The sequence below is a fragment of the Lolium perenne genome, chromosome 4, assembly GCF_019359855.2.
Source record: "Lolium perenne isolate Kyuss_39 chromosome 4, Kyuss_2.0, whole genome shotgun sequence".
NCBI classification, from domain to species: domain Eukaryota; kingdom Viridiplantae; phylum Streptophyta; class Magnoliopsida; order Poales; family Poaceae; genus Lolium; species Lolium perenne.
In genome coordinates, this window is record NC_067247.2 from 360,028,582 (window position 1) to 360,047,149 (window position 18,568).

The following is an 18,568-nucleotide window of genomic DNA, read 5'->3' on the forward strand; positions in this document are numbered from 1 at the left end:
AAAAGAAACGTCGGCATGAAAAAGAGAAAAGGTGTGAAAAAACAAAATAAGGAAAATATAGATGCCGACAAACTTACATCATCTAAGAGCAGAAAGTCTTTAACCGCCCAACTGAGGGGCAGGATCAACAATCTTTTCAACCCGTGCCCTTTTTGGTGAAGGGGCACGGGGGCTCGAAGGAGGAGTAGATGTATCAACATTTTGTTGAGGAGGCGACGATTCCTCCCCTTCAACTGGTTTTTCTGAAATAACTAAAGTATGTGACGTGCTCGTTCGAGCAGCCACATCTAAAGTTGGTGTTTCTTCATCATCACTGTGACAAAATAGTGGCAGCATAAAAAGCAAGGCAAAATAAAATTCTTCAAATAAAAAAGGAAAAGAGCAAGGAACCTACGAGCTGATGATACTCTCGATGTATGGATCATAAGCTGCTTTTCGAGGTGCAGGAGCAGTTTCTTCGGGTTTCGAGGTCCCGGAATCTTCGGCATTGCTCCTTTTCCTTTTGCTCTTCGGAGAAACAGCAGGAGGAGGAGATTGTGCTGATGTTGTATCTTCAGAGGCAGCATCCTTCTCAGTAGATCCCGCAGATTTTCGAGAATCTGCGGGTTCATTCACAAAAGAGGGGGTCTCCTGGTTGACATCATCGACAACGGCTCTTTCTTCGACCTCTCCATCCTCAGGAAGAGGAGGAAGGGAAGCCATAGTAGGATGATTCTACAAAGAAATAGTGACAAAAGAGAATAAGTGAGATACCACTGCAAATAAGATACGAGGAACAGTTCAAAACAAGATAAAACTTCGAGAAGACAAAATACCTCGGGAAGAGGATTGGAAGCACTGTATGGTTCCACTCGACAGGAGGAGGGAATAGGATCCTTCTTGCCTAATCGAGAAATTCTTCGAACCAATTTTTCCAAGTCCTTTACAGAAGATCACTTGGAGATTCTGTTGGCGTCATTTTCACCGTAATACGTCCAAAGGGGATTTTTGCGAGCTTTGAAGAGGCTGCACTCTACTCCTAAGGAAGTAGGCGATAATTTGAACACCAGATAGCTCTTTGCCTCGAGTGTTTTGAAGATGACGGATACGAGCCATGAGCGCCTCTGTCGCTTTTTCTCTTCTTCGTAAGCTTCGGCATCCCAGAACGGCGACGCTGAATCCTGGCACTTCCGTCGAAAGGAACTATGTTGTGCTCCACTGCACTGGCGCTTTCTTCGTGGATGTAGAGCCACTTTTTGCGCCATCCTTGGACAGAATCAGGAAACTTGACGTCGAAATAATCGACATCAGTCCGAACACAGATAACAACGCCACCTATGTTATAAGTGACGTTGTGGGAGCCATTACGGCGGAGGCAGAAAATGCGCTTCCACAGAGCCCAATTGGGAGTGATTCCGAGGAAGCATTCGCAAAGTGTGATAAAAATAGAAATGTGAAGGATGGAATTGGGAGTCAATCGGTGCGCTTGAATCCCATAAACAAAAAGAAGGCCGCGGAGGAAATCGTGGATTGGGGTTGAAAGGCCGCGGATCAGGTGATCAACAAAACTAACCCGATACTCCATTGGAGGCTTGGGGTAGCTTTCTTCGCTAGGAAAGCGGATGGCGTCCTCCTTCGTCATGAGGCCGAGCCTCTTCAGCGTGTTGATGTCTTGATTGGAGATTTTGGATCTCTCCCACTCAAGATCCTCGGCGGCCATCTTGGATTCCGGCGTGCGTGGCGAGTCAGACGCGTGCGCGGTGGCATCAACGGCAGTGGGCGAGCAATGTATGTGCGTACGGAAGATTGGAGAGAGTTGGGCGCGGGGAAGTTTTGCGAAAAGGAACAGGTGAGCGGCGCAAGCGAGGGGATGAACGAAGGTTGAAGAAGGGTTTATATAAGATTCGGGTGAAGCAGTGTGCCGTTGGATGAAGAAATCGTGTGGTGAGGATGGATCTTCTAGACACAAGGGCAAAAGAGTATTTTTACTGAAATAGGCGTTACCGTACGTGCGCCAGGAAAAGCGGAGGACGTGTGTCCACTACTTGCACGACGTGTCAACGTAGTCGAAGCAATGGACCCACAGGGCAGAAAAATCACGACTATTCGAGGAGGATGAAGTAAATTTGATTAAGGGAAGTATGTCGACAAGAAAAACGGCGACAGAAAGAATTATTCAATACCTCGGGAACCTTTGGTCAAATACAAGTTTTTGCCCAAATGCTCGGGGGCTACTTCAGAAAAAAGTAAATTTTCGAGTATGATAAATATAGAAATTGCGGGAGCCTACAACCAAGCACAAGTCCTTGGCTGTAGCCTCGGGGGCTACTCCCATCGAGAACGCTGTTCGCGCACCCGAGAGATAAAAAAAGAGAGAAGAAGAAAGAGATCATATTGGGAAGTAATGAAAATATAGCGACAAGGTGGACTAAAATGTTGAGCCTACAACCAAGCACAAGTTCTTGGTTGTAGCCTCGGGGGCTACTCCCATCGGGAACGCTGTTCGCGTGCCCGATGAAATTAACAAAAATAGAAAAACAAGAGAGTATATTTCGAGTTATAATTAACTCTACATATACTCCCATCGGGAGAACAATATAAGTCATATATGACTCGATAAAATGTGCCATTCCAACAGCCGGAAAAGCACTCGACAATATATTCTCAGAACGCCGAAGTTGCGATCAATTTCTGAATGCCGCAAATTTGCGAAGATAAGACCCCAGATCCGTTCTGCTGGGCGTGGCATCGCCAAAGACTGCGCTCTGCTACTTTTATCCGTATCAACAGATACGAAGAAAAATCCTAACGGACGCGTTAGGTACCCGATAAATTTGACTGGGACTCGACAGAATGGTAAGACCTTAAGCGGCACCTGTCGACGTTTACACCAGTATCCCGAGATCATGTCCGGGGACGTGATTTTGAAGTAGGTTTTTGCGGATTGCCACTAGAGCAGTTAACTAGTACCTGATCCGTCAGATGAACTAGCCCCAATTACCAGTATCCCTGTACAATATAGAATTTTATGTGAAGAAATATAAAAGGTTAAAGCTTTCGAGTAAAAATAAACAATGGAGATTTTCCCTGACTCTACGATTCAAGCAAAATCTCGGGGGCTACTGACATAGGCATCCCAAATGGGCCTGCCGAATATGGTACCCGGGGTTTACTGGAGGCCCAATACCCGAAGAATAAGAAGATTCGGGAGCCCAAGATTTACTAAGGAAAGATAGAGTTGTAATAGGAAGTGTTGTTTGTAATCTGGCGGGACGAGTTAGAAACCGTCCCGGACTCTGTAAACTTGTATAGCACGAATCCCTCGGCTTCACCTCATATATAAGGGGGAGTCGAAGGACAAAAGAATCAACCGAATCATTGTCTGCAAACCCTAGTTTTCACAATCGTCGAGTACTTTTCGGCTGAAACCTTCGAGATCTACTTACCCTCTACTTCTAACTAAACCCTAGCCTACAATCCATAGGCATTGACAAGTTAATCCCTTGTCACTAGGCCTTGTTCCCGAATACTGCTATCACTGCTTGTTTACTGTTTTACTGCATCTATACTGCCTGCAATATTATCACCATCAACCACACACCAGTTGTAGCATCAAGCTATTTTCTGGTGCCGTTACTACTGCTCATACTCATTTATATCACCTGTATTTCACTATCTCTTCGCCGAACTAGTGTACCTATACATCTGGCAAGTGTATTAGGTGTGTTGGGGACACAAGAGACTTCTTGCTTTGTGGTTGCAGGGTTGCATGAGAGGGATATCTTTGACCTCTTCCTCCCTGAGTTCGATAAACCTTGGGTGATACACTTAAGGGAAACTTGCTGCTGTTCTCCAAACCTCTGCTCTTGGAGGCCCAACACTGTCTACAAGAATAGAAGCACCCGTAGACATCAAGCACTTTTCTGGCGCCGTTGCCGGGGAGGAAAGGTAAAAGGTACTCACACTCCGGATCTCGGCTACTAAGCTATTTTCGCCGTTGTAAGTACTCGAAGCTATTTCCTTTAGATCCTGCAATTGCATCTTTTTGTTTCTTGTTTTACACTAGTTTGGCATAATGGACAACAATGAGCTTCTTATTCTATTTCCTAAGTTAAGACATGAATTGTGTGATGTGAAAGTTAAAGAACCTATGGAACCTCATTTGCATGCTAGTAGCAATATTATTGGTATGAATGCAATCACTGCTAATGCTATGGATAAGTCTAAGCTTGGGGAAGCTAGTTTCTGTGATCTTTTTAGCTTCCCATCTTTAGGGGAGAAAATTTGTTCTGATAATGCTTTATCTCCCATATGCGATAACTCTAATGATGCTCGTGATATTTTAAATCCACCTACTACAAGTACTGCTTTCAAGATACCCATGAAAATTATTGAACGTGTTATTGATAACCGCTATGAAGGGGATGGAACTGTCCATCCTGGAGATCATTTACTGTTTTTGCATGAATTATGCGGGTTATTCAAGTGTGCAGGTATCTCTATGGATTAAGTGAGGAAGAAGCTATTCTCTTTTTCGCTGTCTGGTAAAGCGGCGCATTGGTATAAATTGTTGAAGAATAGTCATTCTCTTGGTTGGGAGGAAATTGTACCTCTCTTTTATTCTAAATTTTATCCTCCTCATGAAGTGCATATTGATAGGAATTACATTTATAACTTTTATCCTCGTGATGGAGAGAGTATTTCTCAAGCATGGGGGAGATTGAAGTCACTAATGCTCAAATGTCCCATCCATGAGCTCCCCCGTAATGTTATTGTTAACAATTTTTATGCGAGGCTTTCAAGACAACACAAGGACTATCTGGATGCCTGTTCGGAGGGATCTTTCACAAGCAAGGTGGTTGAAGCTAGGTGGGATCTTCTTGATCGGATTGAGGAGAACGCTGAAGGATGGGAGAACAACAAAGGTGAAGAGTCAGGTATAAATTATGATTATGAATGCATTGAAGCTTTTATGGATACTAGTAAATTCCGAAATATGAGTGCTACTTATGGTCTTGACTCTCAAGTTGCTGCAAATCTTTATAAAGCCTTTGTTTTTCATTTTGAATTGCCTAAAAAGAATTTTGATAAGTATCATGAACCTTTTAAAGAGGCTTGCATGAAGAATGAAATTGTTGTTAATGATTGCAATAAGCATGCTCAAACTCCTAAGAATGTTATTTCCTATAAGCATGTTAATTTTTGTGGAATGCATAGACCTTGTGGAATTAATCAAATCGAAGATGAATATTGTATCCATCATATTAATGAAAAAACTAGAAAGTGGTTTAGGGCTCTAGATGATCTTGGTAAAAAAGTGTGTGCCCTCTATCCTTTTATTTGTGAACTTTGCCATGGAGTGGATCATTTTAATTTTCAATGCTCCTCCAATGATAATTTGAACCCCATGAGTGCTGCAAATTTGTATTGTGATGATGAAATTACTCCTAATCAGCATGATGAACTTACTTTATTTTTGTGGTGTGAAGAGCTATCAAGAAAAATCTCTTTGTTACATATGAGTGATCTTGATATTGATGACGTCCTGCATGGGTGTTTTTCTTATTGCATTGATAATAGCCATACAAATACTTACATACAAAATATTTTAGAAGATGACACCTTGCCAAAATATGATAGGACCGCTGTGTGTTTTGAACTAATTAATGAAAAGGAGGAATCCTCCCAAGTTTCTTCTATTGTTTCTGAAAGTAAATCAGGTTATGCGGACAAGCCACCCTTCAAGCCTGTTCCTCCTAAAGAAGGGAACGAGGAGAAGGAAGAGAAGAAGAAGAAGAAGAAGAAGAAGAAGAAGAAGAAGAAGAAGAAGAAGAAGAAGAAGAAGAAGAAGAAGAAGAAGAAGAAGAAGAAGAAGAAGAAGAAGAAGAAGAAGAAGAAGAAGAAGAAGAAGAAGAAGAAGAAGAAGAAGAAGAAGAAGAAGAAGAAGAAGAAGAAGAAGAAGAAGAAGAAGAAGAAGAAGAAGAAGAAGAAGAAGAAGAAGAAGAAGAAGAAGAAGAAGAAGAAGAAGAAGAAGAAGAAGAAGAAGAAGAAGAAGAAGAAGGGAACGAAGAAGAAGAAGAAGAATAAAGAGAAGGAGGTAACGGCATATCCCCGCGTGAATGAGATAACGCTAGGTAACCGTAAGTATGTTGCTCCTAATGATTATTATTATAATGAATCTGAATACAATGATCTTCCTATGCCCTTTACATACATTAGTGATCATGATTTGAATGAGCACACTACTTTTGATATTGCAAATCTCTGGGAAACTAATTCTGAAAATGATGATGATAATAATTGCCATAGTATCAGTGCTATCCATGCTTCCTCCCATAATGATATAGAAAGCTCTAAGCTTGGGGAAGAGGTGTTTGAAAATCCTTTTGCTACTGATCATTATGTGTTTGATACATCTCCTTCTAATAACAATGATGGTATGGACACAGATAAATTGACTGTGAAAGATAACTATTCTATTTCTTATGATGACACTGTGCCTCCGACCTTTGATGATTATTATAAAGAATGCTATGATATAAGTTATAACTATCCTTATGAAACTTGTCATAGTCATGATTGGATTACCAAAAACAATTCCCTTAATATACAACTTGTTTACCATGTTCAAATTCTTGATAATAATCTTGCTCCAATTACTATTAATGAGAAGAACTCTTCTTATGCCAAAATTAATGATACTTCTATGCATATGAACCATGATAAGAATGTTTTTAGTGATGGGTATATTGTGGATTTCATCAATGATGCTACTGAAAGTTATTATGAGAGAGGGAAACATGGTTATATGCATCTTAATAATATTAAGTTTCCCCTCTTTATGTTGAGAATCTTGAAGTTACTCGTGTTTTATCCTCTTATGCTTGTCACTTTGTTCTTCATGAATTCATTTGTGTACAAGATTCCTTTGCATAGGAAGTGGGTTAGACTTAAATGTGTTTTGAATTTGCCTCTTGATGCTCTCTTTTGCTTCAAATACTATTTCTTGCGAGTGCATCATTAAAACTGCTGAGCCCATCTTAATGGCTATAAAGAAAGAACTTCTTGGGAGATAACCCATGTGTTTATTTTGCTACAGCAACTTTGTTTTATATTTGTGTATTGGAAGTTGTTACTACTGTAGCAACCTCTCCTTATCTTATTTTATTGCATTGTTGTGCCAAGTAAAGTCTTTGATAGTAAGGTTCATACTAGATTTGGATTACTGCGCAGAAACAGATTTCTTGCTGTCACGAATCTGGGCCTAATTCTCTGTAGGTAACTCAGCAAATTATGCCAATTTACGTGAGTGATCCTCAGATATGTACGCAACTTTCATTCAATTTGAGCATTTTCATTTGAGCAAGTCTGGTGCCTCTTTAAAATTCGTCTTTACGGACTGTTCTGTTTTGACAGATTCTGCCTTTTATTTCGCATTGCCTCTTTTGCTATGTGGGATGGATTTCTTTGTTCCATTAACTTCCAGTAGCTTTAGGCAATGTACAGAAGTGTTAAGAATGATTGTGTCACCTCTGAACATGTGAGTTTTTGATTATGCACTAACCCTCTAATGAGTTTGTTTCGAGTTTGGTGTGGAGGAAGTTTTCAAGGGTCAAGAGAGGAGGATGATACAATGTGATCAAGAAGAGTGAAAAGCCTAAGCTTGGGGATGCCCCGGTGGTTCATCCCTGCATATTTCAAGAAGACTCAAGCATCTAAGCTTGGGGATGCCCAAGGCATCCCCTTCTTCATCGACAAATTATCAGGTTCCTCCCTTGAAACTATATTTTTATTCGGTCACATCTTATGTACTTTACTTGGAGCGTCTGTTTGTTTCTATTTTTGTTTTTGTTTGAATAAATTTATGCTTGTGTGGGAGAGAGACACGCTCCGCTGGTTCATATGAACACATGTGTTCTTAGCTTAATTCTTAATTTTCATGGCGAAGGTTGAAACTGCTTCGTTAATTGTTATATGGTTGGAAACAGAAAATACTACATGTAGTAATTGGTATGATGTCTTGAATAACTTGATACTTGGCAATTGTTGTGCTCATGTTTAAGCTCTTGCATCATATACTTTGCACCTATTAATGAAGAAATACATAGAGCTAGCTAAAATTTGGTTTGCATAATTGGTTTCTCTAAGGTCTAGATATTTTCTAGTAAAGTGTTTGAACAACAAGGAAGACGGTGTAGAGTCTTATAATGTTTACAATATGTCTTTTATGTGAGTTTTGCTGTACCGCTTCATACTTGTGTTTGTTTCAAATAACCTTGCTAGCCTAAACCTTGTATCGAGAGGGAATACTTCTCATGCATCCAAAATCCTTGAGCCAACCACTATGCCATTTGTGTCCACCATACCTACCCACTACATGGTATTTCTCCGCCATTCCAAAGTAAATTGCTTGAGTGCTACCTTTAAACAATTCAAAATTTATCACCTCTGATTTGTGTCAATGTTTTATAGCTCATGAGGAAGTATGTGGTGTTTATCTTTCAATCTTGTTGGGCAACTTTCACCAATGGACTAGTGGCTTCATCCGCTTATCCAATAATTTTGCAAAAAGAGTTGGCAATGGGATTCCCAGTCCCAAATTAATCAAACTAAATAGACACTCCTCCATGGTATGTGATTGTTGGACGGCACCCGAAGGATTCGGTTAGCCATGGCTTGAGAAAGCAAAGGTGGGGAGGAGTGTCATCATAATAAAACTAAAATAAAAAGGCACTCCTTCATGGTATGAGATTGTTGGCAGGCACCCAAGGATTCGGTTAGCCATGGTTTGTGAAAGAAAGGTTGGAAGGAGTGCCACCCAAAAATAAAAATAATTCATGGGAGCCGCTCTTTGAAGGTTTGTCTGGCAAGGGGGTTAGAGTGCCCACTACCATTCGTTGACAACAACAAACACCTCTCAAAACTTTACTTTTATGCTCTCTTTATGTTTTCAAAACCAAAGCTCTAGCACAAATATAGCAATCAATTCTTCCCTCTGCGAAGGGCCATTCTTTTACTTTCATGTTGAGTCAGTTCACCCATCTCTCTCCACCTCAAGAAGCAAACACTTGTGTGAACTGTGCATTGATTCCTACATACTTGCATATTGCACTTGTTATATTGCTTTGCATTGACAACTATCCATGAGATATACATGTTACAAGTTGAAAGCAACCGCTGAAACTTAATCTTCCTTTGTGTTGCTTCAATACCTTTACTTTGAATTATTGCTTTATGAGTTAACTCTAATGCAAGACTTATTGATGCTTGTCTTGAAAGTACTATTCATGAAAAGTCTTTGCTATATGATTCATTTGTTTACTCATGTCATTACCATTGTTTTGATCGCTGCATTCATTACATGTGCTTACAATAGTATGATCAAGGTTATGATGGCATGTCACTCCAGAAATTATCTTTGTTATCGTTTACCTGCTCGGGACGAGCAGAAACTAAGCTTGGGGATGCTGATACGTCTCCGACGTATCGATAATTTCTTATGTTCCATGCCACATTATTGATGATATCTACATGTTTTATGCATACTTTATGTCATATTTATGCATTTTCCGGAACTAACCTATTGACGAGATGCCGAAGGGCCGCCTCGTTTTTTGTTTTTGGTTTCAGAAATCCTAGTAAGGAAATATTCTCGGAATTGGACGAAATCAACGCCCAGAGTTTTAGAATTGGACGAAGCTTCCAGAACACCCGAGAGCCGCCAGAGGGGGGCCACAGGCCCACTAGACAGTAGGCCGGCGTGGGCCAGGGGGGGCCACGCCCCCCTAGTGTGTCACCGCCTCGTCGACCCTCCGACTCCGCCTCTTCGCCTATATAAAGGTCCCTGACCTAAAACATCGATACGAAAAAGCCACGGTACGAGAAACCTTCCAGAGCCGCCTCCATCGCGAAGACAAGATCTGGGGGACAGGAGTCTCTGTTCCGGCACGCCGCCGGGACGGGGAAGTGCCCCCGGAAGGCATCTCCATCGACACCACCGCCATCTTCATCACCGCTGCTGTCTCCCATGAGGAGGGAGTAGTTCTCCATCGAGGCTAAGGGCTGTACCGGTAGCTATGTGGTTAATCTCTCTCCTATGTACTTCAATACAATGATCTCATGAGCTGCCTTACATGATTGAGATTCATATGAGTTTTGTATCACTATTTATCTATGTGCTACTCTAGTGATGTTATTAAAGTAGTCTATTCCTCCTGCACGGTGTAATGGTGACAGTGTGTGCATCGTGTAGTACTTGGCGTAGGTTATAATTGTAATCTCTTGTAGATTATGAAGTTAACTATTGCTATGATAGTATTGATATGATCTATTCCTCCTTTCGTAGTGTGAAGGTGACAGTGTGCATGCTATGTTAGTACTTGGTTTGGTTGTGTTGATCTGTCATGCACTCTAAGGTTATTTAAACATGAATATCGAATATTGTGGAGCTTGTTAACTCCGGCATTGAGGGCTCTTGTAGCCCTACACAATTAGTGGTGTTCATCATCCAACAAAAGAGTGTAGAGTCTAGCATTTATCTATTTATTCTGTTATGTGATCAATGTTGAGAGAGTCCACTAGTGAAAGTATGATCCCTAGGCCTTGTTCCCGAATACTGCTATCACTGCTTGTTTACTATTTTACTGCATCTATACTTCCTACAATATTATCACCATCAACCACACACCAGTTGTAGCATCAAGCTATTTTCTGGTGCCGTTACTACTGCTCATACTCATTTATACCACCTGTATTTCACTATCTCTTCGCCGAACTAGTGCACCTATACATCTGACAAGTGTATTAGGTGTGTTGGGGACACAAGAGACTTCTTGCTTTGTGGTTGCAGGGTTGCATGAGAGGGATATCTTTGACCTCTTCCTCCCTGAGTTCGATAAACCTTGGGTGATCCACTTAAGGGAAACTTGCTGCTGTTCTACAAACCTCTGCTCTTGGAGGCCCAACACTGTCTACAAGAATAGAAGCACCCGTAAACATCATCCCCCAAATACGATACCAAGGAAACACGTCCCCAAATGTTAAATCCGGCATCGTTTGGGTCCGCTTTTGGGGACGTGGTTGGAGATGTTCTTAAACTGAGAAAATATAGTACTCACCCTATGTGGAGTCCATCTTAGTTTTTGTTAAATAAACAATATAAAGTTTGACGACTAAGAATTTAGAAAACTATATCAAAATCTACGCCATGAAACCAACATTAATAAAATCATCAGGAAATACAATTTCATATGATACGTATTTAACATTGTAGATGTTGTTGTATTTTTCGAAATACTTGATCAAAATTTGCACCGTTTGACGTTAAAATAAACTAAGATGCACTATATTTTAGCATAAAGGCCAGAGAGTATACATCAGAAAATAATACAAAGACGTGACACTGCAATTTGGATGCAAGTGAGTACAAGATAGAGCTCCCCTAACGGGTTTTTTACAGCAAAGGGAGCTTCATATATTAAGATAAGAGCATCTCCAGTCGCGTCCCCCAAAGGGATTTGGGGTGCGCCTGATAAAAAAACGTTTTCAGCTGTGTTCTCCAAAGATGTTTTTACCCGGCGCGTCTCGATATGGTGTTCGGCGGCCCAAGGCCGTCCCCGCCCCACAGGGAACGCTCCGGGCACGCCGAACACAACGAAAAGTGAGGCGGGCTCCCACATGTCGGTATCTATTTCCATAAACCGTTGGTTCGCGCCTATTTTCTCGTCGCTCCTTCCCTCCCGCGCCTCCCACCTCTCCACCGCCACTGGATTTGCCGGCCGTTTTGACTTCTGAGAGTCAGCACCGTCGTCGCGGCTGGCACTCTCGCCGGTCGTTCCGCCGCCGCCGCTTCGCCAGCGCGTCCCAGAACGCGGCGTCAAATCCGCCCCACCTCCGCGCACACAAGGTGCTCGACGACTTGCCAGGTACTCGCGATTGGCCGCTGTTCATTGCCTCGTTTGCCGCGGCGCAATTTTAATCATTGATTTTGCTTTAGACATGGATAGCAACGAAGAGATGATTTCCCTACTACTGGAGGACGAGCAAGCCTTTGACGACGACCTCCGGGAGCATTTGTTGATCATCGCGTCCCTCTAGGACGTGCTTAATGCCGAGGCGGAGAAGAGGAAGAGGCCGCACCGCGGAGGATCAAGGCCAAGGAGAAAGAAGTCGAAGCCCCGGTAGAGGATGGAGGGGCATACCATGCTGCACAACGACTACTTCGCAGATGAGGCAACACATGCCGACAATTTTTGGCGCCGGTATAGGATGAGCAAAGGTCTGTTCATGAATATCCTCCACAGCATTCGAGAGTTCGACCCCTACTTCAAGCTCAAGCACGACGTTGTAGGCGATGTCGGGTTCTCGTCGATTCAGAAGTGCACCGCCACCATGAGGATGCTTGCATACGGAGCACCTGCCGATACACAGGACGACTACCTTCGCATGAGTGAGTCTACTGCCATTGAGTGCATGTACAAGTTTTGTCAAGCTGTGGCGGGAAAGTTTGGAAAATACTATTTGAGACGGCCAACTGAGGAAGAGACTGCAAGGATCATGGCACAAAATGCTGCCAGAGGATTCCCTGAATGCTTGAAAGCATCGATTGCATGCACTAGTCATGGAAGAACTATCTGTTTGCTTGACAAGGTATATACAACAGGCGTCATGGATATTGCAGTATGGTGCTTGAAGCCGTGGCAGATTATGAACTATGGATTTGGCATTCTTTCTTTGGCATGGCGGGATCAGACAATGACATCAACGTGTTGCAGCAGTCTCCGGTGTTCAGCAGACTAGTGGAAGGGCATGCTCCATCATGCAACTATGAGATCAATGGCCACCAATATACCAAAGGCTATTATCTAGCCGATGGTATATATCCAACATGAGCCACTTTTGCCAAAAAAATCTCGAATCCATCAGCTCAAAAGAATTCTCACTTTGCTGCGCGACAGGAGGCTTGCAGGTAGGATGTCGAGCGGGCATTTGGTGTGCTTCAAGCTCAATTTGCAATTGTTCGGTAACCTGCTCTAAGCTGGTCTCACGATCAAATGTGGGAGGATGACGCAAGAATCATGTCAGGACACATGTTGGTCCCTATGAGTGTCAGGGCCCTCTTGCGGAGGTTGATCATGAGTTGCCTGCAGATTTTGCAGATTTCCTTGCCATGCACGCAGAGATCCGTTATAGCAATGTTCACGAGCAACTTCAAGTTGATCTAGGATCAAAGGATTATCAGTAAATGCCGCGACACCTTGATCTAGCCCTATTTTTTTTACATTTGTTTAGTTGTTTTATTGTTTGTTGTATTTTAATTTAAAAACTCCGCAAACATATTTATTTGTATGCTATATCTATAAATGGTTGTGTTTTTAAAAATCCTTATTTAATGTTTAGGAAGACCGTTTTGGGGACGCGACTGGGAAGCGACGTCCCCCAAACGTGGCACGAATAAAACACGTCTCCCAAACGCTCGATCCAGCGCCGTTTGGGGGACGCAACTAGAGATGCTCTAATAGGGTCCAATGAGAAGGGAGCATGAAGTTTCCACACAAAGCGCTGTCCTTCATGAGCTGCCGTATTGTGAACACTCTTTTACATGCTGACATAGCTTCATGGGTGACCAAACTGCACGAACTATGGTAGGTTTCTTCAGGTCTTAATGATCGCCGCATTATCAGACTCACATATGATCGACGTTTGAAGCAAGTCTCTTATGATCTTCACTCCTCCAAGACATCACGAGCTTCAGCCTCATTGCCTCAACTTGTACTCGGTATCGTTGCATGCGATGTGTGCAACACTAGCCCATAGCAATCTCTGACCCCTCGTAGGACTCCCTGTCCATGCACCGCCGCCTCCCTCCCCACCCCACCCGACCCCTCCCTACACCACCGCCCCTCCACCCTCCACCATCGTCCCCTCCCTCCCTCTCTCCTCCCTCCCTACCCGATCTTCGCCCCGGGTCGTCTTGCGCAAAGTGGCTCCGAGCGACGACCCAAACTCTAGAAAAAGGAAGTTGATCTTCTCTTCCCGGCCTCTACCGTCGTCGGGATCGGCGGTGGCGGCCGCGCCCGGCTGCCAAAGGTAGGGGCGATGGTGGCGCGCCCATGGACTTCCCTTCGCGCGGATGCGTGGTCTTTCAGGGGTGGCGATGGTGGACGGCGGGTCTGGTGGTGGTGGCCTTCGGCTATATCACCTAGATCATGGCGGGGGACGCGGTGGTGTGGCGGAACTCGGCGGGGGACGCGGTGGTGTGGTGGAACTCGGCAGGGAGGAAGGGCGGCGGTGGCAAGGTACATGGTCGCGAGGAGACGACAATGAGGCCCGGTCAGGCTATCCTGGCTGGCAGCAGTCGGTCGTCTCCGCGTCGTGGGCGTGCGTAGCCACTATTCTGACGGCTGCTGGCCTCCACCGGCCAGGTTGGAGGAGGAAGATGGACCGTGGTTCCCAGTCATGGCGGCGGTGTGGGGGCCGTCCGTTCCGGCTTTCATGGTGGTGGTTCTAGGGTTCTTCTTTCGCGAAGATGAAGACGTTCCTGATGCCGACCTTTCTTCATCTAGTCGGAGTGATGATTTTTGGAAGGCTCCGATAGCGAATGGAACAGTGCATCTTTTGCCTGGAGTTCACAGGTTCGGGTGGTATTCAGTCGCGCGCACCCATACTTTTATTCTGACCGTTTGGTTCCAAAGGGAGCGGTGTGAAGCTCTGTTCTGTGTTGACATCAAGAGAATATCATGAAGGAGGGATTGGCGGATTAGCTAAAGAAAGTCCAACTCTTCGCGATGTTGAGGAACTTACTTGATGTTATGGGGTTCGTAGCAGTGGTAGGAAAGTGGAGGCGGCAACACAGGTGAAGTTCAGAGTCCTACCTTTCAGGGTGAAAATCCAAGATCTAGCCTTAACTGGTTGTATCTGGCAATGACCTTGTTGGAGGCATTTTTTGAGAGCGGGCATGATGAAAACCTAAGATCTTTGATGGGGCGACGACGGCGCTGATGCATTGTTCCCTTCTTGGAGGTGTCGCTTTTGGAGAGTCTGTATTTTAGGTGTTAACTTGGTGGTGGATGGATTTATGTTGCTAGACCTGTGATACTTTGATGGGACTTTTATTTCTTAGTTTTCTTTTCTCTTTTTTGGCTGTGTGCATCCGTCATTCTATTAGAGTGTTGTATTGTTGCAGAAGCTGAATGTAATTAGTATCTTTTGATATCTTCTCTTTCTTAATAGATAGCCCCATTTTCCTGATCTCACAGTGAGCCACGTAACTTTATTAGCAATCTGCTCGCTAAGGCGATCGCCGTTCCTGGCCAGACTACGTACGGGACGATTCTTCTCCCGAGACGCAGAAGCGTACCGACCGCCCTACGTGGCCAGACCCACGCGCCTCCACCAGAAGGGCCGACCCGTGCCACCGTCCCAAAACCCCGTTCGACCTATTCTCCGAAAGAAAAGAAAAAAAATGCAAAACTACTGTTCGTCTTCCCCAGCGGCCGTAGACCCTCTCACGAAACTTTGCAGCCGCGACCTATGCCCTCCTTCCTCACAAATGCTCATGAAAACGTCTCATAAATCCCAGCAATAACGACGGCGTTCGATAGAATTGATCCGCTGCCGCCTCCAGCTTAAAAAGCAGGCCGTGCTGCCATCCGCTTCAAGCTCGCGCGCCACCGCCCTCCACGTTCTTTCTGCTCCCCATTCTGATTCCTTCTTTATTTTTTTCAATCCTCAATATGTCTTCCCAATCTTGCAGGTTCAGCTCAGGCTGGAAATCCACTCCACCTTTTGCCCCTGCACCCGATTATATTGGATCGATTTTGTCTGGTGCTATCTCAACTCCATCCCATTGCTTTGGATTTTTAGGTTTCTTGGTCTGCTCGCTGAATATTTCTTCAGATCTCTGTCTGCTCGCTCCAGATGACTCGGATGAGGTGGTTCCCCATGAAGGCTACAAACCCAGACTTCATCTTCACCGTGGCCGGCTCCTCCGTTAGTTCCTCTTTTCCTCCTCCTTTCTTTTCTGTCGTTTATCTCTTGCACTACAGGTGTTTGACGATTTGTTCGGCATGCCGACCTGTTGACTTCATTGAACATAGCCTCAGAAATAATCTCAACGGCCAAGACTATAAGGTATCATGGCGCCATGGTACCATATGTTGCCTGAAAAGTTATCAATCTACAAGATTGATGCACTGTATCAGTCTATCAGGCATGAAAGAAACCGTACCAGTAGTCCAGTACATGTTCCATGCAATCCTTCGGGCAGAAGTTTCCCGTATTTAAGATCCATCAGTTTGTGAGACTGTTTCATTCTTTTTTTAGGTAAAGAATTAAATTATTGTTTGCAAAGGTATATGGAAAAATATATGGTTTCATTCTTCTACACGAAAAGCCCGTGGGGGATTATATTGCTCATATGTTCAAGTAATGTCTGAACATCCCCGTGGGGGATGTTGTTTATTTTACTTTGTTTACTGTTGTTCTTCTATCTTCCGCTTCAGAACTTGCAGTATACATGAGAATGAGATTATACGATTGAGAAATTCATTCGTTTGACATGTTTCACTGGGTTGACTAAGCATCTTCTGTTGCATTTTTTCTATTACCTGACACAGGTATAGTGATCATTGTTATTCAAGCAGTGAATGAGTCTGAAGAATCACATTAGGCTCTGGTCTGGGAATGAATGCATGAGTCAGAACATGAAGTCATAAACAATGCATTATCTGTAGCTTGCATCCTTCGACGCCTACAGAGATGCCATCTTAGAAAAAGATTGATGTGCAAGCCCCAATAATTGGAGTATGTGTTTCCTGTCGTGACCAAAGAATAGAGAAGCCAGTCAATCACAAATTACGTTGTGGTCAGACTTACTAAAATTTTGGCTCAACTGTTTGCTTGGTTGACCTCTTTTACTGTGTAAACTGTGAACATGCTATCTCTGTCATATAAAAGGATATAGTCTATGTAAAAGTTCATCTATTATTTCAATGAGATAATCGTATTTGTCTACTAGAAACGAGCTACAGTTTGAAAAGATTGGCATAGTGGACTGCGCCTTCAGTGCTTTTCAAGTATGCCCATATATCAAGGGAGAACCTAGATAGTAGCTGAAAAGAGGAGTTCTTTTTTCGATGGAGGGTAAAAAAAATTATATATCTTCATCTGCAATATTACCTCATATTTTCAATCTGAGGCTTTCCAAGACGAGACTGAAAGTCTTGGTGTGTCATAACGTTTCAGTTATTTTACAAAACATGTTTTCAATATGCCTTTCTCCCTTATTATTCTGAATGTGGTGCCAGCAAACGTTTGGAGGTCCTTCTTTCTTCATGCAAAACCCAAAAGTAGTTCACCTCTTGCATGTGTTTCTTTTGTAGCTTTGTTACGGCCTAAGTTGCAGCATAACTGAGATTCAGAACTATGGGATATAGCCACAATGTTCAGCAACTTCAGGTGAAATGAAAATATATCCTGTAAATTGTCATTCTTATGTCTCACATCTACCCAGTATTGTTATTTTGTTTGGAATGTGCAATAATGAATAACATTTAATTGTTGGTTATGCCCACAGGCTATGATTATGTCCATTTTAACCGGCAAAGGCGTCAATAACAAAATCCACATATGTGTGTCCTACTATAGCATCCACTATTAGGTTCCTTTATAAAAAAAAGGACTCTTTATGAACTTCTCTCCTTCACAGCAAACATGACAACACCACATGAGAAGCTTTGTGGAATCCGTTAACTCAACCGTTGTTTTTCAACTAAAGTATACACATGGATGAAACAGCCTACATATTATAAGCATAATGTCATATTTTCCCATGTTACAACGATTCACTGATTCTTAATAGTGAAATTTAACAAAAGTGGTCAGATCGGTTGTCTATGCTGATTTCTTGGTAATAGCTAGCACGCCATTTATATAGTACGAACAACAATTGTGCCCCTCAATTTATTTAGTTTTCACTCTAATTTTATCATTTCCTTTAAGTATGATTTGTTATTATTTTTATGCATATGATTTTCCGCAGCACCGCGCGAGGTATCATCTAGTTAATATATTTCTTCTATCCAAAAAAATCAATCTCTGACCACTACACTGTAATACCTCCGTTTTTGATAATCACTTTTCCATGAAATATGCTTTCGGACCTTATATCTATCACGGAGTTTGATCTAAACTCTCCAAGGATCCTAGCTTGAGATATTCCAGAAATTCAATTCGACTCATCTCTCTACCAACAAAACATATTTTGAAATGTGGAAAATTTTTGATAAAAATTCTACATGTACATCTCAATAATATATGTGTGTGCGTCAAGTTTCACGAAAAAATAATATTTTTTATGGTCTATGTAAAAAAGAGAAAACTTATCCTATGAAAAGCATTATATTTAGCACTGAATTTTGTCTTTTTTACACAAGTCACATGATAAGTTCATTTTTTATGAAACAACTTTGTGAGCGCGTAGCACGTGAAAATGTCCATGCAAATTTTTTGTTTCAATTTTTAAAAATTTAAAATATGTGTAAAATCATTTCAAAATATAGGGAGCATATGCTCCCATGTTCCAAAACAC

The 18,568-nt window shown here is 42.7% G+C and overlaps 1 long non-coding RNA gene across 1 annotated transcript; it reads left to right on the plus strand.

Annotated features, from left to right (window-relative positions):
- Positions 1-15,394: 15,394 nt before the first annotated feature.
- Positions 15,395-16,234, plus strand: LOC127296828 (uncharacterized). Its single transcript, XR_007848722.2, has 2 exons — positions 15,395-15,661; positions 15,734-16,234. It is a non-coding gene; the product is annotated as an uncharacterized lncRNA (long non-coding RNA).
- Positions 16,235-18,568: the final 2,334 nt, after the last annotated feature.